At 36.5% G+C, this 25,579-nt stretch overlaps 1 long non-coding RNA gene across 1 annotated transcript in view; it reads right to left on the bottom strand.

Moving 5' to 3' along the window:
- The window catches only part of LOC131424630 (uncharacterized), a 49,543-nt gene extending 35,795 nt beyond the window's left edge, over window positions 1–13,748 (bottom strand). Inside the window, exon 1 of the long non-coding RNA XR_009227983.1 lies at window positions 13,635–13,748. This is a non-coding gene — a long non-coding RNA (uncharacterized LOC131424630). The remainder of the gene's footprint in view (window positions 1–13,634) is intronic.
- Between the last annotated feature and the right edge of the window lie 11,831 nt (window positions 13,749–25,579).

Raw genomic sequence — 25,579 nt, forward strand, 5'->3', positions numbered from 1 at the left:
ATTATAATTAAGATGCACATTAGATACAATGGGAGAACAGTCTGGCATAGGAGGATATAGGGAGGAGCAGAAGATGAGATTAGAGAAATAAGGAGGAGGTAGCTGTGGAGAGATTCTGCATGCAATGGTAAAGTATAGAAAACCATTGAAGGATTTTAATGAGGAAATAATGTGATATGTTTTATGAACTGTATGCTTCAAAATAGTTGGAAGAAAGAATTTTGAGTAATTACTGCAAAAAAATCAGAAATGTTTACGGTGATGGATAGACTAGCTACCCTGATTTGATCATAACACAATGTACATGTGTATAGAAGCACCATGATAGCACCATAAATATGCATGATTATTATGTGTCAATCAAAATTATAAAAAACCCATACTGTCCATATGAGCAACATAAAGTCTGAACAATGAGTTTTCAATAATGTCCTAAATTCTTTTATCATGACAAAGGTAATTTATCTGGGTGAAAAGATAATGTCATGAAGTCATTCAAATTATCTCCACCATTGACACCTTGTATATCATTTCTCTCATAACCTGTCTATGCTATTCTTTTTAGTATTAAGGTCGTTATTCTTAATAGAAAAGACAAAAAGTAGGATTTAAAGATGTTTTTCTCTTACAAAAATAATGGTTTATTCTTTCACACATAGCTTTATCTTTTTAGATGTCCTTAGCACTTCTTATCATTAATTCTAGCTAAAAGGACCAAATTAAATAGTATAAAGTGCAGACTGATGAAGCTAATGGTCCGGCGGTGAAGTGATGGACACACAAGCAGAAATTCACTGGAAAAAGTTGAGAGCAGACAACTTTGAGGATAGTCTCATAGAAGCACAATTTAAAATTGTCAAAGTTCTCTTGAGACCATATCAACAAGTTCCTAGAATGACACACTTAGAAGTTTTACTTCTTCAAAAATGCAAAAATCTTGAAGGACTTTGTGGAGTCTCATCTCTCTATATGTTTTAGAGGATAACTGGAGTATGAGTGGCTTGGAAAAAGAAAATCAAGGTATTACTATTGTTTGGATGTTAAATATCCTCCAGAGGCACATATTTAAAGTCTTGGTCCCCAAGGCACTATTGTGAAGTGCTATGAACCTTTTGAAAATGGGACCTTGTGTAAGGTCTTTAGGTCAATAGGGATATGTCATCAAAGCGGGTGGTGGAAAGTCAATGCTTTCCTTTTTTGTTTCCAAGACCTGACATGAGGAGTTAGCCATACCACACTCCTCTTACCATTGCCATCTGTGAGACCTAAAAGCAATGGGTCTACCAGATCATGACTGTGGCCTTCAAAACATTGCCCCAACATGAAACTTTTCTCTTTATAAGTGAATTATCTCATGCATTCTGTTATAGTAAGACCAGTTAGGTGTTTATCAGAGCCACTTAGGAATGAGATATATGAATGGAGGCACCATGTGGTGGCAGGAGAGACTCCATAGGAGTTGAGCACTCCAAGAGAATTTGGAGAAGTCGAAATCAATGCTGAGGTTTCTCAACGATGATATACCTGAGAGAAAGGCCATGAACCCAGTGGGTCACACATTAGTGTGGGAAGCTTCCAGAGGCAAAATTTTGTTTAACAATTTGAAATTCAGCCTTTGGCAGTGTATTAATGTAGAATACAAAAGAAAAGATTGGAAATTCATACCTGGTCATCAGGATGAGATCATGGTCATGTAACTTTGAGGTCAACAATAGCTGCTTTGGTCCTCACAACTGACCCTTGGACACTGCTTTTTGGCATGATTTTGTGAGCACTAGTTAAAAATGTTTTCACATATGAGTCCTTTATCTGCTTGAAAGCTTAATGGCAAGGCAGTGTGCATGTATGTGTATGCATGTCTGCCACACACATGGATTGTCTCTTGACTAGTGGAAAAAAACAAACTAATTAGAGATGAAAATAATAAAAATTATTGACCCAATACTTGCTAAATTACTATCTTAATGCCAAGGACACTCAGCATAGTAACAGCTAAATTGTCCGTAGCAAAAATATCTTTTCGCGCTATTTTTTACCACTTACCACATTTTTTTTACTGTTGTCACTTTACCAACTACTGGATTAAAGAATAATAATAATAAAATCCAGAAGTGGTCATGAAACAAAACAATTTTATCACAAGACTTACCAATTAATAAAATTTCAAATGAATTAATACATAGGTCTTTTTAAATTTTTTTCTCCTTAACAGTGGTCCTCTGTTATCACCGTTTTATTACACTTATTAGCACCTATTAATTATACTGATAGTGGATTTTACTCTGACGTTTTCATACACATGCATCACTCTGTTGATTGTGTGCACCTTCCTTATTAAACTATTTTAATTGCTTATGAAATTTGAAGTTAATAAAAGTCAAATTAAATAATCCCCTGCAAATAGAAATAAATTGATCTATTTACATTTTAATGAAAACCGAGCATTGCTTAGAAAAGGCAGACTTCTAATTTCTTTGTATGAAAAGAAATTCCCTGCAGAACACAGGACCTGGAGTTCTAAGAAATCTCATCTTTTAAAATATGCATCCTCAGAAATTCATCAGAGTCTAGCAATTTGTAGATTTACTTCATCCTTCTTATCCCTATGCCTTCTCTCCTTTTCTTATCCTAATTTACAGCATTTGTCAAGCCCAGAGAGGCTGAAAGTAATGTAAGCAGGCAGCTATGGGTAGATTTTGTCATAAATATAGAAACTAAAGGCTTGGAGCAATATCTGAATCTTGTTTGCTTGGCAGTGATGTAGATGTTCAGACAGGACGAACTTTCACTGGAAGGTATGACTATAAATAAAAATGTTCCCCATGAGAAAGCAAAACAAGGGGCCAAAGTGGAACTGGGTCCTTCCCTCCAGTCTGCAAATCAGACTGGAGCTGGGTTCCCCAATCTTCAGGTGGGAGACCTTTAAGTTCCTAGCCATATCCTGGAGCTAAACCCTTCAGTGTTAAAATGAGCTCCACAGTTTTCCAAGTAGTCAGGCATACAAAGGAAGATCTGCTATTGGCATGAGGAAGAACCTGAGGATAATAAGTGCACCTTCATCAGCCCCACTTTTCAAAATGGAGAGAAGCATCCTCTTCCACTGAAATGTTTGTGAACCATATATTTTAAAAATCAGAAGAGCAAAGATTGATTTATATCAATGGGAGATAAGACACTTAGAAGCAGATGGCAGATTGAGGAAGCAGAGTCAAAAGAGGAAACCAAAAATTCACATCTTGATGAAGAGTACATTAGAGCGACTGACAGAAAACAAGGAAGTTATTAAGAAATTCAGACCTTGCTTGGGCTTCCATCCTGAGGACTCTGTAAATGATTAGTACCTAACAAGTACCTAATGCATCCTTCGCAGGATTCAGAAGGCACAGGCACGTATGTGCCCTTTCTAAGAGCATCAAATGGTTTAGATTATGGCCCTGGTCTCACAGGTAGACACAGGTCCAAACTCACCAGCTTGTATACATCAACTGCTTGTACTCTGACTAGACCTCAACAACAGTTTTATTTTAAATTATTTAAATAAAATATTTTAGCTTTTTAAAGTAAAGAATTGCATGAAATATAGGTACTTCTTGAAATATAAAAGGGTTGGGGGTGTTGCTCAGTGGTAAAGGGCTTGCGTATCACGTGGGAGACCCTGGATTTCATCCCAACATTACACACAAAAATATAAACGTATCCATAATGTATTAGATGTAATGTTTATCCGTAATGTATTAGATGTAATGTTTCCAACTACATACTGCAAACTCTAGTAATGTCCTTTGCACTTCTATGAACATCTAAATGTAAGAGTACTTGGGTGTTACCGTCCAAGTGATTGCAGAGGCTAATGTAACAAGCCGTCTGTCACTGCACACTAGTAGCAAGTGTAAACAAGCTTCTTACTCATTTTTGTTTACCCAAATAAGAGTCCAATGAACCTTTGTAGAGAGAAGTGATGTCAATGTGAAGAAAAATACATCTCAGGAAGTGTGCACCTGTGTGAGCTCATGAGCCACATATTAGCCCATTTAAAGAGAGCTGCCCCTCTTTAAAACCAAACTGCTTTCTGATGAAGCTCTTGTAGCATATTGAACTTGTGTCAGAAGAAGATAAAATGTGTTTGATCCTATGTTTTATACAACTAATTATTTAAAAATGAAGAGAACTTTTTTTTCCTAATTATCTTTAGCAAACACATGACACTATGTGCCCAGGACTGTTCTAAGCACTTGAAAAATGTTAATTCACATCATTATCACAACCTTCTTAATGAGGTAGATGCTTCCACCTGCATTCCACTTTACAGGTGTGTAAACAAGACACCAGGTACTGAAGTAAACTCCCTAAGGTCTCACAGTGAGCACATGAGAAGCCAGCATTAGAACACACACAGGTGGCTTCAAAGCCCATTAGCCACCAGTCTGTGCCGACTTAATGGCTATGGAGTCTAATAACTGAGTGGAAGCAAAGGGAAACTCAATGTGCAGCTTACCCAAGGCACACCACACATTGTAGCATCACAGCAGGTTCAGGACAGCTGAAATTGGCCTCCAGATGCCCTGACATTTCTTGTTTAAGATCTTCCTATTTATTATGTGCAAACCATTGTACAACATATGAAAGGAGACAAGGATGATACCATACAATTCCTGCCTTCAAAGTGTTAAGAGGTTTGTTCACAATCACTGTTATGATTTAGATAGTAGGTATCCTCCAAAAGCTCATGTGCAACATAATGCAAGAAGATTTAGAGGAGAAATGATTAGGTTGTGACAGCCTTAACCCAATCAGTGCATTAATCCCCTGATGGGATTGACTGGTAATTGAAGGCAGATAGGGTGTGGCTGGAGGAAGTGTGTCACTGGGGACATGCCATGGAGGTATATATTTTGTATCTGGCAAGTGGAGTCTGCTTCCTGGATTATGTGAGCTCTTTCCCTCCACCATACTTTTCTGCCATGATGTTGTGCCTCACCTTGAGCCCTGAGGAATGGAGCCAATCCATAGAAGGACTAAGACCTCTGATACCCCAAGCCTTCAAATAAACTTTTCCTACTCTTCAATTGTTCTGGTTGGGTCTTTTAGTCACAGCAACAACAACAAAAAAAAAAACTGACTAAAACAATTGGCTATTAATTCCAAGCGGAATAGGATCTCCAAAAGTTCAATCATCAAGTTACTGGAATTAAGGTGAGTATAATTGCATCTCATTGCATCTCATCAGAAAAGACATAGACAAAGACCTTGTATTTGAGGTAAGCCAAGAAGTTCAAGTAAAACCATTTAAAGAGAAGTGAGTCACAGGTACAGGTAGTGTGTTTGGGAAAGTGGAGTCTTTGGATTTGCCGGGTGGAGAGATAAGAAAGCAAAGTTTGGGTGAGGCTATCTTCTGGGCAGTGATGAAGCATTCTTCTTGCATCCATAGCAACCAAAAACCTACAGGCTTTAGAGCAAAGGAACATTAGGATTCAAGGCCCTCAATTCAGTAAAAGATCCTTATGAAATTTGCAAGGATCAAGAAACTATCCACAGTTTAAAAGCAGAAAAATAATGTAAACAACAGTTTATTTTGCTCAATTGAAATTAGTTTGTAGCTTACAGGAATGACTGTCCCCTAAATGATTATACAAACTTCAGCAGAGATGGTATTATAAAGAAAATTTAAATATCTTAAGTCATACCACTTAGCCATTATAGGATAAATAAAATAACATATGTGCTTATTTGAATTAGGATAAACAGGGAAGGAGCTGTTGCTATAGTACACCAATAGAATCTCTATTTTGAGTCAGCATAATTAAGAAGATTGTTAAGTAAAAAAAAAATTAATCAAACTAATTAACACTAAATCAGTGAAGCAACTAGAATGTGAAACTTTTTGTTATTCAAATTCAGCAGCTAGGCTTAGGGAATCTCTTCAAGTTTATGATCTTAGAAATCCAACCAAGTCAAATTGTTTACCTCCAAATCCCTGCTTTAACCAGCACATCACTACGTTAAACAAATATTCAAAATGATGGCTCCAAATAATATTTTTATATTTTATTATTTTCAAAAGTCAATATGATAGTTTATTAAACTATACTTCGTCCCTTCTCAAAGGACAAAGTCATGATCTTTGAACCTAAAGGGGAAAAAAAAATCTTTATAACGGAAATAACAATTCATGAGGTAGACTTTATCAAAAGATAAATAGAAGCCTGAAAGAATTATGAAGATTTCTCAGTACCCAGGAAACACTGTAATTTTTCATGTCTTTAACTAATGATTTTAAGATGTCCAGTACACATATTTAGTGACAGGAAATAATATATTTTTGCATTCAATTAATTACATCTCAGGCCTAAACCAACCTACTTTAACAGTAACTATAGCTGCTTACACTCATGATAAATCTAGAAATAAACCCAGTACTAAGTCAGTTATTTTGAGTTATAAACTTGGTTTCTGCTAACTACAAAGGAAAATACTTTTATTAAATCATGAATACTAAAGAAAGAAAGCTAGAATTCTACCCACATGTTTCCCCTTCATTCTATAAATGTATGTTAATCCTACCCCAGGAAAATTAGCAAATTTCTTAGATCACATCACCCCATTTGAATTTTCTCAGCTTAATGAAAGTAACCACTGAGAGGAACTTAATGTTCTGAAGGCAGCAACTGCCTTCATACACATGAGTTTTTAGAAAGTATCTAAGAAAATAAATACATTCACGTGTAGACATATGAAAATCACATAGATAGGCACTAAAACACATACTCAGAATTTTTAAAAAGTCACACACAACTGAAATTGGCCAACAGGAGAAAAATTAATAGTGTTTTTATGAGGGGTCTTTTTGGCAAAATATTAGTTGGGTCTACCATCCCAGGATCCTAATGGAAACATTTCCCAAGTGTTCTGTTTAACCTGAAACCATGTTGACACAGCCAGGTGATTTTTTGAGAGCTGACTGAAAAGTATTAAGTGTTTTATGTACAAATCATTTAAGGTATGTTGGAATTTTAATATTAAATAATACATGGGAATAATTGCAATGAGGTTCTGGAGTTAACAGTCTCCCCTGGAACCAGAGGACATCACCTTGGTGCAGCTTTCTCCTTCTGTAGTTCTCGATCTCACATTGCAACTTCCTATCCTTCCCTCCTGTACACCAAACTAATCTCTTCCTTGTATGAAACTAACATACTGACTTCATGCTGTTATTATCTGTCTGAAATTACTCAAAGTCCAATTCTTAAAGTATACGCTTCCTTCCTCAACCACCAATAGCTCTTGCCTTCTATTTCTGCTTCCTTTGATACTGCCTTTTTCTGTTTCTAATTACAACAATTAGAAAATCTGTACAATACTGGAACCCCAGGAGGTAAGACAGTCCTGAGTAACCTCCTTGGGATGAAAATGGGTTGACTTCCGCTTTGACTGTTAAAGGCAGCATCTTGCAATTTTTCACAGTTCTAAAATTAAAAAAAAAAACTAACAATATCTCTTGGGAGTAAGATGAAAGATTCTTGTTATGGTTTACATATGAGGGGTTCCCCAAAAGCCCATGTGTGACTATGCAAGAATTTTCATGGGTGAAATGGTTTGATTATGAGAGTTATAACCTAATTGGAGAGTTAATCCATGGATATGGATTAATAGGGTGGTAACTATAGGCAGGTAGGGTGTGGCTAGAAGAAGTAGGTCACTGGGGGGTGTGCATTTGGGATTTATACTTTGGCTCTGATGAGTGGAGCTTCTCCCTGCTTTCTGGCCACCATATTTTCTCCTCTATGCCTTCTGCCCTGACATTCTGACTCATGTTGGGTCCAGAGCTATGGAGTCAGCTGGTCATAAACTGAATCTCTTAAACTGTGAGCCAAAATAAACTTTTCCTCCTTTATGTTGTACTTGTCAGGTCTTTTGGTCACAGTGATGAAAAAGTTGACTAAAACAGTATTGTTTCGAGTAGTCAAAAAACTTTTCCCCGACTCCCATTATGTCATGCCCTCTAGTCACAAAAGTTACTAAAGTCAAAAGCTATTCAATGCAATAGCCAAGTTGTGGAACCAGCTTGGGTGCCTGTCAACAGTTGAACAGATAAAGAAAATGTGGTATATATACATAATGTAGTATTCCTCAGCTATAAAGAAGATAGCTGGTAGATAGATTGAACTGAAGAACATCATGTTAAGTGAAATAAGCCAGAATCAGGAAGTCAAGGGCCAAATGCCTTCTCTTATATGCAAGAGCTAGAGCAAAGTAAGGGGGAAAGTTGTGGGAGGTGGGGGATGGGGGGCTGGGATATCATGAGAGAAGGGAGATCAGTGTAGTATAGGAAAGGGAATTGTGGGGAGGGAGGAAGGATGGGAAAAGAGAGAAACTGTGGAATGAAATGGACCAAATAATGCTATGTACATATATGAATATACCACAGTGAATTTTACCTTTATGAATGTTTAGAAAGCTCTAATTTAAAAAAAAAAAAAAACTATTCTGAAAAACCTGTTATTCGGGATGTTTTTGTTTCAAAATTTCAAATCTCCAGTAGGTAGAAAACATATTTATATGCTTTCTTTAGCAAATATTTGAAAGCACCAGAACTGTACAGTTTATTGTAGATAATACCATTATTATTTTAGACAGACTACTCAGTACATATGTATTGAATAACCACTATGTGTTGAGCAATAATAATGTAGAAGTCACTAGGAGATTGTACAAGATAATGTCTGTGACCACAAGAAGTTGACAGTGTGTTTAGGAGGATAAGAAACAAATTCACACAGAGATACACACTGTGATGACCAAGGACATGTATCAAGCTATGCTTCTACCTACACTTTCCAAAGTACTCTCATATCTATGATCATATTTAATTCTTATAGATCATATTTAATTCTTATACATTAACCTCATAAGGTAGACAAGTGCATATTACAAAAGAAAGGACAAAACTTCAGAAAGATGTAGTTGCTCAAAAACAGTTAATAAGCAGCAAGGTGGGAATTATTTTTAAGTTCTTTTAATGTTAAATACAGCTCTGGTTTTGTTATTTATTACTATATCACTCTCTCAGGATCTAGTCAGAAAAGCAGAAATCATGCCAAGAAGTTTCACAGAAGGAATTTGGCTGAAGAAACTAAACGGTGTTGCAAGAGCTTAATGACCAAAGACAGAAAGGTGAGGCATGCCAAAGATCAGCAAGTCCTTATCAGCTGCAGGTCTGGAAAGACAGAGATAATGTGATCATGTTACATAGCCCTACTGCCCAGGCCCACTGGACTGGATGGAGTGAGTACTACGTGAGAGATGCCTGCAGGGATGAGACCATAACATAAGAGCTTCCAGGAAGAAGTTATATTCAGACCAGTCATCACCTGATTTAGCTGGAAGAGTCCAGAGGGAATAGAAAGCAAGCAAGATGCTGGGTCTGAAGAATGAGCACACAGTAGAATTGCCAGTGGGTAAACTTGATCAAGCATAGAAAGGAACATCCTGGGGACTGAGTTTTGGGAAGAAAAATAGGAATTCATTTTTAATAATTGGGAAACATAAACAATCTCTATCCATATTAGAAAATCAAAAGCTCCAGAGGCTAAGGACCAGACCATGCTGTCTAGGCCAATAAGTTAGCGATTGTATAAACTCTGGGCTAGTTGCTGTAGTATTTGCAGGAAGGAATATTTCTTGTACACTTAAGGATCAGGATTATGATCCTCCATTTATGTTCACTGTAAATGTGAGACTCTTGATTCAGGAGAACAATGTGAATCTTCTACCAGAGTTAAAGTCCTCTAAAATCAGCAACCCAAACACCATAGGATTATCACTGGCTTCAAATCTCACTCCTGAAGCTCCCTCCCAAGCTTCCCATGGAAGAAAGCCATTTTTCCAGGAATTGTGGCAAACACATGGTGAGCACTGTAAGATGCAGAGTGCAGCAAATCAAGGGTGGAAATGCATCCATGAGTGAGTAGCAGGTGAGTAGCTCAAATTCATTTCAATTGAAAAGAAAAATCAGAGCACTGGGAGTCTGAGAAAGAAAAGGCTTACTTTGCATTAAGGCAGAAATTACTTTTTATTGAAGATAGTCTTTGATATGACACTTGAGTAGAATCTTAGAAACATCAAGAGAAGGGGAGAGAATGTAGTATAAAAGAAAAAGCAATAAAAGTTAGAGTCCAAAGTTTTGAAAAAAAAATTGTATAAGAATAATGAAAAATTATGTTATGGGTAAAGACATTGACAGAAATATTCAACACCATTGGAAAAAAAGACTGAGGATATACTGTAGAGAGACTCAAAATCCATACTAAGAAGCAAATATGAATCCCATGAAATGTGCAAGGAAAATAGTAGGAAATCTGTAACCAAGAAAAAGAATGAGTTCACAGAAGTGACACAAAGGCCCAAAATGGATTAGATCAAGCAAAAATTTTACCATTCACACATCTCCTGATCTACCCCCTTGTCAGTGCCCCACAGCTGAGACGCTATACAAAGTCCCACCATGTGACATCTACAGTCTAGTCCCCAGAAGAGCCAACATTGTTAGCAAATTTAATATTACTTAACAATGAAAATTTTTAACTGAATCCATTCACTCTTATTACAATGCCTCACTGGTCCCCTTATTGCATTTAAGACCACGATCTTCCCCAGGCCCTACAGCTGGCTTCCTCTCTTCTTCTTCCCATATCATACTTGCTCTTTCTGCTCCAGCCCCACCGGAATCCACTGGTGTGGATTCTCAACCACACCACCTGACTCAAGGCTGCTGGTCCTTTGCCAACAATACTTCTCCTTCCCCATCTTCCCTTATGACCTCAGGAACCTGGTTCTTCTAAATAAACTTCAGGCTAAAAATGATTTCTTCAGAGAAGCTCTACCTGACTCCTCAGACTACATGAAGTCTCCTGATTAAATACTTTTACACAACCTTCATAAACATTCTCACAGTTCAAACTATTTAGAGGATGAAGGAGGAAAGATGACAGAGAATGACAGATGACATTTCTGAGTGGCATAGTAATTGCATGATAGAAAGGAAAGTACAGAAGGAGAAAGGTTTGTTGAGGAAGATCAGAAAGGATTGGACATGTGGAGTTTCAGATGACTTTGTGATAAGAAGATAGGATTATCAGGTAGGTTTGATGTCCTGGTCTGGATCACAGACTGGAGAACAGATCAGGAGACCTGATGACATTTTGGTGTTGGAGCCAGTCACCCCCAAGCTGAGACTCACCCATTTTTCACTGGAGCCTGCAAACTATGTTAAAGTTCTCTCAACTTTCTTCCTAGAAGATCTCTTCCCCCAGCCTCTGGCTTTATACTTTATTTTTCAAGCAAAAAATTTCATGCTCCAGCCTGATTTCTCCTCTGGGCACTATGATCTGTAGGGATTGGTACTATTTTGAAATGCATTGGAGAGAAGAGAGAGTATTCTAGGAATGTGGTGGGTAATTTTAGGTCAAACTGGCAATCAAAAACTGAGTAATAAAAATAACAATTGCAGGGGCTGGGGTTGTAGCTCAGAGGTAGAACTCTCACCTAGTATGCATGAGGCACTGGGTTTGATCCTCAGCATCACATAAAAATAAAATAAAGATATTGTGTCCACCTATCACTAAAAAATAAATATTTTAAAAAACAACAACTGCAGATTATTTATGTTATAAATGAACATTCACATTCCTAAATCTGGATATATACTGTGAGAAAAATTTTTAAAAAGGAGGGAAAATTGCAAGTGGTAACCTTTTTTTTTAATTGCTCAGAAGACAAAGGATCACCTTTCTTTCCGAGTTTTACTTAAACCTGAGAGATGAGAAGGAACACATATTTAAGGGTGACATGTTTGCATCTGGGAATCAGGTGATAAAGGAAAATATTTCCAATAGAAATGCAATAGGTATGCAAATGTCCAGAAAGGTGGTGGTGGGCTTCAGAGACTGAAAAGTTCCCTATGTAGAGAGAACATGTGTCCTGTGGGGTGGTGATGAGATTATGAGGGACTTCCAAGTTCACTTACCTTGAAGCCACTCTCGGTTTAGCCTAGATGGCCCTTCATAATCTACCACTGTCTTCCCTCTGTGGGTTCATCTCCTATCACAACCCCAGACACTCTGTGTTGAAGCTCTATATCTCCTCTTTCCTTTGCTGGAATGCATTCTCCTTTTCCTTTTCTATCCTTCATTCATCTTTACAGCATGAACTCACATAGCAAGCAGGGGTAGTTGCTTCATGCTCTGACCCATGCAGTATAGTACTTGGTCTATTCCTCTATTTTAATGCTTTCTGCAATTTACATGCAATTGACCTTTTATAGGCTACTAAAATGTCATGTTCTCTAGTTCCTTATTTAACCATACTTATTTATCTTTGTAGCCTCAGGGCCTACTCTTGGCAAATAATCAATAAATGTTCCTTTAAAAAATGAACAGATTTGGAGGCAAGAGCTAAATATTAATGGGCTAAAAATTATTCATTTAGGCAGATGTAAATTTATGGGAATTACATGAAAAAGAATAATGATAATTAATCCCATGTCTTACACTCTTTGCATAAGACTGGTACAATTTGTTTTTGCTTTGGATTTTTTTTTTTTTTTTTGGCCATGAATCTAAGGAAGATAAAAATGACTCAGTCTGCATCTCTGAAACTCTAACATAGATGTCTTGTCTTGTTTGCTTCTTTTGATCCTTCCTTTCTGTTCCTATCTCACATAGTCATCCATGAGCCTATTATTTCATTATTTGGATGATATTCAGTAAATAGGGAGAGTTGGTATGGCAGAGGAGACAGAGCTATGGAGACAAAGGGCAAGGGCCAGCTCCATTTACCTGCTTCCTCAGCCTTCTGAAATCATGTAAAAATCTTTCACCACCATTCCTTTCTTTCTGCATCATATTATCTCTATGGGGGTGACAGAGTTACCAAGTGTCCTTGCCACTGAAAAAGAGAGTAACCATATGGGTCATTTTGGATGGAACTCAGAGAAGTGGGAGGGTACTAGCCAACACAGTCCTCTTCAGGGCCATGTCAGGTAGCCCTGAGAGAAGAGCTCACTACTGCTTAGCACAGCTACCATGCAGGCCTCCCTGGAAGGTAAGGGCCATCACAGATGCTGGCTGAGTGCTCATTCACTCCCTGGCTTTGGTTCAAAGTCAATGCATGAAGTGCTTTAATGCTGACTTGACTTTCCGGGTGACCCTCTGGGTGTGAGCCATATGCCCAAGGATCCACTGGCCAACCTCAAGGTCAAATTCTCCAGTGTCACCCTCCTTCTCCCACCAGGAAGCTCTGACTTGGTGTCCTGGCAAGTTAGGAGAGTTTTTCTATTTCCTTTCTAGACCACTGTTATAAATACAGTATTATAAACACTATATCTCACCTCCTTCAGGGCTCTTCTTTTTTGACTTTCAAAAGCACTTCTTCTCTCAACAAAATTAGGCTCTTACAGATATTGGGTCTTTCTCTTGTATTCCTAATATAAAAATCACAACTCATCTCCAGGCAGAGGACATATCCTTTGTAGGAAGGAGAGTCATAAACAAGGAAGTACAGAAGAGAAAAGCACAATGATTGATAATAATACTTCAAAGCTTATTTCCCTGTGCACGTAAGTTCTTGGACTTACTTACCCATTCTCAAAATGGTGATAGTATCTGCTTTTTCTGCTTTATGGGATTGTTGTGACATCACAAGAAATAAAGCATGAAAACCAGTAGTGGAGTAACATCTTAGCCAGGAATTTGAAGACAAAAATCCTATATAGTCCTTAAAAAAACTCCTAAAGTGAAAGAAATAAAATCAAGAATCAGTAAGTGGGATGGATTCAAACTAAAAAGCTTCTTTTCAGTAAAAGAGATAATTAATGAAGTGAACAGAGAACCTACATAATGGGAGCAAATTTGTACAACACACACACCAGATAGAGCACTAATCTCCAGGATATATAAAGAACTCAAAAAACTTAACACCAAAAAAAAATAAATAAATAACCTAATCAATAAATGTGCTAAGGAAATGAGCATACACTTCACAGAAGAAGATATACTATCAGTCAACAAATTTATGAAAAAATGTTCAACATCTCTAGCAATTACAGAAATGCAAATCAAAACTACTGTAAGATTTCATCTCATTCCAATCAGAATTATCAAGAATTCAAGCAACAATAAGTGCTGACATGGATGTCGGGAAAGGTACACGGATTCATTGCTGGTGGGATTCCAAAATGGTGCAACCACTTTGGAAAGCAGTATGGAGACTCCTTAGAAAACTTGGAATGGAATAACCATCTGACCTGTCTATCCCACTCCTCGGTCTATACCCACCCAAAGGATTTAAAATCATCATGCTACAGTGATGTAGCCACCTCAATCTTTATAGCAGCTCAATTCACGATAACTAAACTGTGGAAATAGCCTAGATTTCCTTTAATAGATTAATGGATAAAGAAACTGTGGTAGGCTGGGGATATAACTCAGTTGGTAGAGTGCTTGCCTAGCATGCACAAGGCCCTGGGTTCAATCCCCAGCACCACACACACACACACACACACACACACAAAGATTAAAAAGAAGAAGAAAGAAAGAAAGAAACTGTGGTATATATACACAATGGAATATTTCTTGACCTTAAAGAAGAATGAAATTATGGCATTTACAGGTAAATGGATAAAGTTGGAGAATATCATGCTAAGTGAAATTAGTCAATCCCCAAAACCAAAGGCCAAATGTTTTCTCTGATATGTGGATGCTGAACCATGGAGGCGGGGGAGGGGAAAGGAAGAATGGAGGAACTTTGTATTGAGCAGAGGGGAGGAAGGAAATGGGAGGTGATGTATGGGGGCGGAGATGATGGAACCAGATGGACATTATTACCCCTATGTATGGGATGATTGCATGAATGGTGCGACTCTATTATCATGTACAACCAGAGAAATGAAAAGTTGTGTTCCGTCTGTGTCAAAAAATAAATAAAACTAGTTTTTAAAAAAATTCTATATAGTTACATAAAATTGCCTTTAAAAATTTCTTACATTTTTCAACAATGAAAATGTTTTACAACAAAATATTTTATGTCTAAAATCCTGTACTGTCACTCTTAGGCACACCAAATGTTGAGAATAGCTGAGCTAGAGAGAAAGAAAAGGAAAATTTGCATGCATATTTTCAGGCATTCAAATTCACAATTTGTATGTGAAAAGAGAAAAAGAAAGAAAGAAAGAAAAAGCAATGACTAGAAAATGAGCAGAGAATTTTTAGCATTCACTTCTGCCTACCAGGTTCAGTTCATTCTAGTCAATGATAAGTCACTATACTACTAGTAGATTTGTTGGGGCTTTAAAGATAAATGGTACTGCAAACCTTGCTTTCTATTGTGGTCACGAGTGCCAGGAGACACTGTTACAACACCTTGGCACAGTGTGCCAACACAGCATCATGACTTGGAGCCAGCCTACAGATCAGGTTTGTACTCAAGCTCATGGCCTTGACCTCCTGTCAAGTTCCTCCCAGCCTGTGCTGTACCTCTTGCTACCCAAAGGAACTTGACTCAATCGTTAAGCAACTTCTTACCCTTAAGATCTCGTTTTCTTTTAGACTCAGACAAAAAAAAAAAACAACCCTCACTTCTTACTTAAGTGCCAGTCCAGTGGTGACAGCTTATAGGAGCTCCATTCAGTGTGGACATAACTCTCATCACAACCATCAAACACAACCCGTAGAGTGTTCTGGTGCCTTTTATCTAGAGTGTTTTAATGAGGGTGGGAATGCTGAAGGTAAAATATTCCGAGACATTCTAGCTAAAACATTGTGCAGACCTTTCAACATGGGAATATCTCTTCTCATCTGCATGGAAAACTGGAAATACTGCCCTACATTGTGCACTGTAAACAAAGCTCTGTCTTGTACAAATCAGTGCCTTCACTTTACCTTAGAAGGCCCTAAAACCTGCTTGGAGCAGATCTGATGGCCTATAGAAATCTGGGTCACCAATGCCCTCTAGCTCTAAATTTTACCTTAGCCAGTGTGGGCAGGAGTGAACCTTCAATAGCACAAAATACACACGTTCTCAAAAATGAATAGCTAAAGGATGAGGGACAAGGAAGAGGAGGGCAGATGTTGCCATAAAGGAATGAATAGATCTTTATAGTAAGGAAAAAATCCTCTATCTCGACTATATATAGTAGTGGTTACACAAATCTACACATGATACAGTGGCATAGAACTTTATGCACACACAACTGAGGCAGGAGGATCGCAGGTTCTAAGCCAGCCTCAGCAACTTACAGAGGCCCTAAGCAACTTAATGAAACCCTGTCTCAAAATGTAAAATATTAAAAAGGGCTGGGGATGTTGCTCAGTGGTTAGGATCCTCTGAGTTCAATTCCCAATAACAAAACAAAACAAAATAAAACTACACATCTGAATAATTTTTAGCCCACCAATGCTGCCTTCTATGATTCCCAGAGTGGACCAAGGGCTATCAATATTAGGGACTTACTCTTGTGGTAGAGGAGGCTTTAGGAAAAGCAATACATTCATTCATCTGTTTTCTGTTGCTTTGGAAAAATACCTCAGGAACTCAACTTAAAAAGAAAGAAAGTTTATTTCATCCATGTTTCAGAGGTTTCTGTCTGTGGTCAGTTGATCCTGTTGCATTTCAGCCTGCGGTAAAGCAATATATCATGGCAGGTAACATGCTGAGCAACAGAGCTACTTACCTCATGGCAGCCAGGAAGCAAAAGAGAAGAAGAGACCAGCATCTCATAGCCCCTCAAGGACATGTCTTCAGTCACCTAAGACCTCCTACCAGGCCTCTTAGAGGTTCTACCACCTTCCAGATTTTCCAATATGAGGACCAAGCCTTTATTTAACACATGGGCCTTTGAGGAACATTCCAGATTGAAACAATAGCAGGCAGGGAATCTATCTTCAACAATTAACCCTCCAGAGCATTTTATGTGCATCTAGACTTGAGAGCCAATGCTGTATACCATCACTGCTATAAGATACCTGACAAACATTCAGATTGAAAAAGAGAGAGCAAATAAACAGCCCCAAAATCATGATTATAACATCTGGTAGAAGGTGCCTTGACGGGCCTCCATGATATACCCACTCCAGATCCTCCCTGAAGACCTGGTCCATCAGGCCAGGTCACAGAACTCCCACTGGTTAATTCTGGAATTATTTCTACATATTCCATCAAGAATATTGACTGTAGATGTAGTCTGATTCCCTGGCATCCATTATAGGTCTGTTCAACTGACGTTTGGAAATTGTGGACTTGATGATAGGGAGGACTTTTCACAGGCTTGCCTTATGATTCTATCCGTGAATATTCACTGATCATATTTTTTCACATATCCCAATTTGACTAGAATTTCTAGAGAAAAGCTATTGATTGCCATTACTAATGGAATATTCTGAAACTGATAGTTCAAATCAAATAAATACACTTCAAAGTCATTTCTATTTAACCTACAGCCATGTATGTGCTTTTTCAGTAGTCTATTTTGGAGACAGTAGATTTTCTTCTAAATCATATTCTTCTTGAGCTGATATTAGCATGAGTTAATAGTGCTAAGAAGCAACTAGTTATCCTAGAGCATTCTGAGTTATATTAACAAGAGAATAGTAATAAAATTAGCTACAATTAATCCTTAAAATGGATAAACTATTTGAAAATTCTAGCTAATTCAAACTTTTTTATAACTTCTTTCTAGTTAGTGTCCTACAATAAGTTTCTCAGCCATTGACTTCAATCTCCCCCCATGTTCATGCCAGATGTGCATCTCTTCATCTTACAATGCTCACTCTAAATTGATGCATCTTGCTTGCATAAATGAAAGAGTATTGAAACTCTCTGCTCAGATATCCATACCACATTATCCCAAATGCTTTAAAGTCAATTGCTTAAAATCAAATATACCTAGACTGGTCAAATGTAAGTTCTTCTATCACAGAATTTCAGAGAAGAAATGAAAGGAGAACAGCTAACATTATCCCTGTGGAATAAACAAGTAAGAATAATATTGTACCTCTCGTGGAATCTCAAGATGTCTCAACAAAATTCAGACGTGAGAGCTATGTATTGAGAAACACTTTGACTCACAGCAGACATCAGCCTGTAGTGTAAGACAAACCACCATCGCAATGAAAGAAAAATTTAGGAGTAGGGAATGTAAATAGGAATTTTCCATGCTGATATGCATCAAACAAACTGTAAAAACACCTTACTCTTTTTTCCCAAAAGAATTTCTTTTTATTATTCTTATTCCAAAAATCAATATATACTCACTGAGGAAAAAAGTCATAAAACACAAATATAAGCAAAAATTAAATACAAGTGATTATCAATAAAATTCCCCAAAAGGGAAAGTAAGAACAATCTTGGTAAATATTTCACAATTATATGAAATGCACTGAAATATAATATATCCTGGAAAATGCCATGCAGTCCTTATCACAATAAAATTGCTTTCCCACAGAGCACTCACAGCAACCACATATAGAAACCCAACAGAACAATAAAAATAATATGAGATCACTGCATCTTGTTATTTAAGACAGCAGAAGTTTGTGTTTGCTGTAGAAAAGTAGTGATAGGTAACAAAGGAAGTATGCTCGTGGCATGCACCTTCATTCATTCATTCAAAAAATATGTAGCAAGTGCCCATCAAGGGCTATAGATACGGCTATGAACTGGACCTGAAGTCTGTGCTCCAGGGATCTATCTAATGAGATCATAGATGAGACCAAAAGTGGATTTATACTGAAGCTAAGAAGCAAAGCTTCAGGGCCATTCACATACACAGGTCTATGTATATTCTACGATACCTAATTTTGCACTTATAATTCAAATTATTATATTATCCTCTTTAAAAGGGTCACCAAGATTATGCAATCATCAGACTCCACAAAACCTGAGTTTGAGCCTAAATTATACAGATAGTGAACATTAAAGATACAAATAAACAAGGTGACTTCAGGTACTGAAAAGTACTCTGCAGAAATCAGAATAAGGTGATTTGATAGAGAACGGCAGGACTATTTTAAAATGGAGATCAGCAAAGAACTTGTGAGTTGAGACCAAAATGAAAACACCTCGGATGATTTAGAAAAGCAATGACTTACAATTTTTAAACATTACTTTGCATTGAGTTTATTTATGTGCTTAGCATGTATTAGACAAAATGCATTATTACAGTAGACTGATATTAAAATCTACTCATATTTTGTTTTTCAAAATATGCTTGGTAAAACTCACAAAAAACGATCTCTTCTGTGACTTGCAGACTTTACAATAAATACATATGTTTTAGCTATTTTTATTCTAATGTTTCATGAGTCTTCTAGAAACATTTTAATATTTAAGAATCAATAATATTTATATTTGTGTGTATATATGAACATATTGGATGAGATTATTTTAACCACCTTAGTGAACTAAATTCATTCTGGATTAAAATGTAAGATGTGGGGTGTGTGTCTAGTTCTTACTTTATAATTGTTTTGAATATCTGTTATTATATATACATGGAGAGATTTTTAAAATTTCTTGTTGAAAGTGAAGATTAAAACAGTATTCATACATCTTTAAATGACTCATATTTTCTACTTTAAATGGAAAAATTAGGAAGTAGGAATTGGTTTGGGCTCTAAACATCATCTTTCTGCTTAAATAAAAATATAAAAATGTTAACAAAGGTAGTTTATATTCATATGGCATAATCATATGTGCCATAAGCCAAGTATTATTCTTTATATCTTTTAATGTTAGGAAGTAGAGGCATCTTGCTGTGAGTTACTGTTTTTCCCCTTAATCTTTTGTTTTGTTTTGTTTTGGTTTGGTTTTTGTTTTGTTTTGTTTTGCTTTGTTTTGTTTGGTACCAGGGATTGAACTCAGGGGCACTTGACCACTGAGCCACATCCCCAGCCTTATTTTTTGTATTTTATTTAGAGACAGGGTCTCACTGTGTTGCTTAGCTCCTAGCCATTGCTGAGGCTGGCTTTGAACTTGCGATCCTCCTGTCTCAGCCTCCAGAGCCACTGGGATTACAGGCATGTGTCACTGCGCCTGACCCCCCTAATGTTTCTCATCTACAAAATATTTTTGTTGTGTGTAAAATGCTTATACTATTACAGCTATATTTCTTTTGAGTTCTGAGTTTCCAAGTAAATATTTATAAATATGTTTCTTACCTAATATTAACACATTTCAAGCTGAGATCCATTTGGAATATATCTATGTTGCCAGGATACATTAATCAAGATATTTGCATATAACTCCAAAATTGATTTCCTTTCTAATAATGCAAAGCATATTGAAGTTGCAACAATGCCTACAAGAGTTGAAGAGGAAGAAAATTAAAAAGGAAAGGGAGAAAGTCAAAGATTCACAGAGAAAGGGAAAAAAAGGAAGAGGACGAAGGAATAGGGAGGCCAGTCTCCTTAAGAAAGGAGATCTAGACAGCATCCTATGCAGCCTTTCTTCTCTCTTTGGCTTTTCTTCTTTGGTGAGTTGAACTTCTATTCACTGTTTATTAAAATCATGAACTCCACGGCTGGTGGCTGCAGTTCACCCCTGAGGTCAAATCTCAGTCTTGTGTCTTTTTCTTTCTTTCCATCCAACTTTCCATACTCTCATCTTACAGAGCAACCAAGTCCCCAATCCATGATTCAACATCTGGACCCCTGCAGCACATTGGGAATTTCCAGGCCATAAAGTTTTATCTGACTCTGAGAACTAATTTTATTTTCTGCGAAACTATGCTCCTTCCCATCAGCATCTCTTTCCACTTAAAATAACTTTGTGGTCTGAGGCTGTAGATCAGTGGTACAGCAGTTGCCTAGCATAACTGAGGCCCTGAGTTTGATCCCTAGCATAAAAAAATTAAAGACTTTTACGTTTTATATGAATACCAATGTGACAATCATATTTCTCCAAGTGCAATAATAAATTATTGGACATATATGACTTACCTATTTGACACAATACAGTATCACCATTAGATAAATGATGATATAATCATTATTACTCCCTCACTATGTTTAGAAATGCAGTATGAGAATTCTAATTACCATAGTATTTTACATCATAACTACAAAGAGTCTACACATAATTACAGTACATCTATGTACATATTAGGACAATATTTCAAGTCTGTTAAAAGTTGAAATGCTGGTTACTGGAAATTATTGATCTAGTGGCTTAGGTGATACAGTGCCAAACAGGAACAATTAAAAGGTGCAAAGAAGGAAAAGTGTTGATTGGAGTTAGGAAGAATATGGTGGTTGTGGAATGACAGACAGAAAAAAGGAAGAATCAGTTTAGCAGGTTATAATTGAATGAATTTTCTCAAAGAATAGAAATTCAAAGAATAGAAAACATAGAATCTGCTTCAAAAATAAGTTCTGGGACTTAATAAGTTATTAATAGCAAAGGTGCTGACATTCTCCAATAGAAAGACGAATTCTCAGCTCCCAAAAACACCTATGAACATGACAATGTAATTATTGTATACCTAAATGTCAGGAGATTAACCTTTTGGTTCCTACAGCAGTGATTATCTAATTACCAAGAACTATTTATGGTGTATTAGACAATAGCTGCATCAATTCGAAACCAGTCCTTCTAGATCCCTCTCTGGATGATTCCACATGTTCTTGTAAGTTATGTTGGGACTTTTGCTTGTTTTGTTCTTTTTTTTCTTATTCCAATCTTAATAACCTTGAAAAGATATTCATTTGCCCTGAGCCAATTTTTTATTGGTTGTTCAAAACATTGCAATGCTCTAGACATATCATATTTATACATTTGATTCAAGTGGGTTATGAACTCCCATTTTTACCCCGCATACAGATTGCAGATTCACATTGGTTATACAGCCACGTTTATACATACTGCCATACTAGTGTCTGTTGTATTCTGCTGCCTTTCCTATCCCCTTCCTATCCCCTCCTCCCGGCTCCTCCCATCCCATCTTCTCTCTCTACCCCATCTACTGTAATTCATTTCTCTCTCTTGTTTTTTTCCCTTTCCCCTCACATCCTCTTATATGTAATTTTGTATAACAATGAGGGTCACCTTCCATTTCCATGCAATTACCCTTCTCTCTCCCTTTCCCTCCCATCTCTCGTCCCTGATTAATGGTAACCGTCTTCTCATGCTCTTCCTCCCTGTTCTGTTTTGAGTTGCTCTCCTTATATCAAAGAAGACATTCAGCGTTTGTTTTTTAGGGATTGGCTAGCCTCACTTAGCATAATCTGCTCTAATGCCATCCACTTCCCTGCAAATACCATGATTTTGTTATTTTTTAGTGCTGAGTAATATTCTATTGTGTATAAATGCCACATTTTTTTTATCCATTCATGAAGGGCATCTAGGTTGGTTCCACAGTCTAGCTATTGTGAATTGTGCTGAGCCAAAAATTTTAATAGAAAGATAACAGCCACTTTGAAAAATAGTATGATAGATTCTCAAAACACAAAAATAGATAAGCATACAATCTAGCAATTCCACTTTCAGTATGTCATCAAAGGAATTGAAAGAAGAGTCTCGTAAAGATATTCCTACCCCCATATTCTCAGCAGTATTATTTGCATTAGCTAAAAGGTGAAAGCAGCCCTAGTATCCACCAACTGATGCATGAATGGAAAAACAAAATGTGTAAGTGTGTTCAATGGAGTATTTATTATTCAGCCTTAAAAACAAAGGAAATTCTGGCACAGGCTACAACACAGACAAAACTTAAGGAGGTTATATTAAGTGGAATAAGCTGGTCACAAAAAGGCAGAAATGGTTTAACTCCATTTATATGAAGAACTGAGAGTAGACAAACTCATACAACAGAAAGTAGAAGGGTTGCTGCCCAGGACTGGGAATGAGGGGCATGAGGAGTCCTTGTTTAAGGGGTACAAAATTTAGGTTTTACAAGATGAAGAAAGTTCTGGTTATTGGGTACACAGAAACCGTATGTCGTTAACACTGATGAACTGTACACTTAAAAATAAGTTAGGATGGCAAATTTTATGTTATGTGTATTTTACCCACAATAAAATTTTAATTTTCAGGGGAAAATCAACAAATACAAAAAGGTCGTCCATACCCAGGTATTTATGGTAGTTTCTTTTACAACAGTCACACAAGAAATAAAATGAATGTCCATCGCTAGCAGAATGGCTGAATGATTTATGATACATCTATGTCATCTGATGGTATGAGGACATCAACGTAAGGTAAATTAGCTCCTTTGGTTTGCTTTTCACATGAAAACAATTGAGTGAGAATTGTGCATATATGATCATATACAGCACAGTGATATAATTACACTAGTCACTAATGTTATAATACTTCTTATATACAATATGCAAGATACCTTTATAAGCACATGACATGGAATAATACAGTTTATCTTTTTTATTTTGAAATTTGCTTCTTTTTTATTTGTTCTTTTCAGGTATACATGACAGTAGAGTGTATTTTGACATATTATACATGAATGGAGTATAACTTATACTAATTAGGATCATATTTTTGCAGTTAATACAGTTAACCTTCACAATATCACTGTCAACTTCACTTTTTAAATAAGGAAACTGAGTCACTGAGAGGTTAGGAAGCTTTTCCAAGATCATATGTATAGCAAATGTCAGAACCAAGGTGTGAATCTCAGAAGTTGACCTCCAGAGGCCTGTCCCTAAATGTGCATGGGTGTGGTTTTCACATCTGAGTCAGCATGAAATATATAGAATACTGTGTAAACGGTGGTGTGATTCTCTGGAGTAGAGACAAAAATGTTAGCGTGGATGAAAGGGTGAAGAAATGAGGCAGGTAGAGCTGGGAGCAAAGGAACCCAAAGTGTATGGCAACATTTATGTGTCCACATAATGTCACATACATGTAAGGGAAAACTCTGAAACTAAAAAAAGTGACATATTTACTCTTGAAACTATTTTTTTTTTTGCTTTTTCAAACTCTGGCAATACTATTTATGTAAATAAAATTTGAAATTTTGAGAAAATATGAATTTCTACAACTGACTTTATTTTATGCGTTTGGGTAGTTAGAAGTGATATTTTTATTTTCCTCTTATATTCTCTTGAGATTAGTCCTCTACATTAAAAAAAATGATAACAAATATGAGTTTGTGAACAACAAAGCAATAATAGATGTTTTGAGTGGCTTCAGAGTCAAATCAATAGAAAAGATAAGGGTTAGTTTATGTTTTTACAGTAAATATTAAATTCAAAAAATGCAAAAAAAGAGATAAGTGTTAAAGAATTCAAACAGATTGTTTTACCCAATTCACCTTAAATCATTTACAACATTGCTTATTTCAAATCTCCAAAAGAAAGTAGAAGAGTGTTTCCTTTTCCAACCTTCTTTCACTGAGATCCTTTTTTTAATCCTTTGCTTGTTAAACATTGTCCAAAAAAATTAAAAAAAGATTCCATACACAGTCAGTGACCCCACTTACCTGCAATATAACTTTTCTTAATCTTCAGAACTGCCAGAAATCCCACTGGAAGGAAGTAACAGGATAAATAAATAGAGCGATAGAGAGGTTTTGCTTTTGTTTGTTGGTTCTTCAATTCACCAAGTTACGGTCTTTCTTTTAGTATTTTATCATGTACAATATATTGATCCCAAAAAACTGCATATTAGCTCAACCAAGTATTTCTTTTATCTTTTTTGAAAATGAGGTATTTGCTTGCATAAGGCACTTATGGACCAATGGGATCATAATACCAGAATTTCATCTATGAATTTCAAATTATCTACAAAATAATCTGCCTAAAAATATTTTATGTTAATGTGTAGATCATGTCCTTTTGCTATGCTGAAAATATTATTATCAAATCTTAATTCATCAAAGTAATGAAAACCTCACAAGACAAATCAAGTGAGACTTCTATAGAATATTGTTCTGTAAGGGATCCAGTCACCACTTAGGCAGTAATAGATTTAAGCTTACGTGAGATTTACTCAATATCTACATGTAAGTCATTCTGTGTGAACCACAAAGATACAGAATCAGATAATACCTCATACTCTCCTCAAGGTATTTATAATCTAGGAAGCGAAGCTGAAAATCTATAGAATCTGAAGTATGTTTAAGGCAATAGGAATAAAAAGATTTCATAACTTGGATATGGAGATAATTTATACTAATAAATTGTCTTTCTTAGAGGTTTGATAAATATTAATTCAGAAGATCCCTACACTGTGCTTCCTAAAGATTAAAGCTCAATTTTAGGAATGTCAGGATATTACTTTTCTCTGAATTTCTCTTCGTTTTCATGAGAATTCAGTGATGCTATGGTTCAAATGTATTCCTTCAAAATTTATGTTGAAATTTGATTCCTCCTATGTTGGTATTAAGAAACGAGTATTTAGGCAGTGATTGGGACATGGAGGCTCCTCCCTCATAAATGGATTAGCTCCCTTATGGAAAGGTTGAAGGTTGAAGACAGCCCTCTCTTGGTCTTCTACCAGGTATATAGCAGATATAGCAACAAGGCACCATCTTGGAAACAGAGAACAGCCCATACCAGATACTAAAGTGGATACC

The sequence above is a fragment of the Marmota monax genome, unplaced genomic scaffold, assembly GCF_021218885.2.
Source record: "Marmota monax isolate L192 unplaced genomic scaffold, Marmota_monax_Labrador192_F-V1.1 WCK01_AAM20220418_F8-fsc00037, whole genome shotgun sequence".
NCBI lineage: Eukaryota > Metazoa > Chordata > Mammalia > Rodentia > Sciuridae > Marmota > Marmota monax.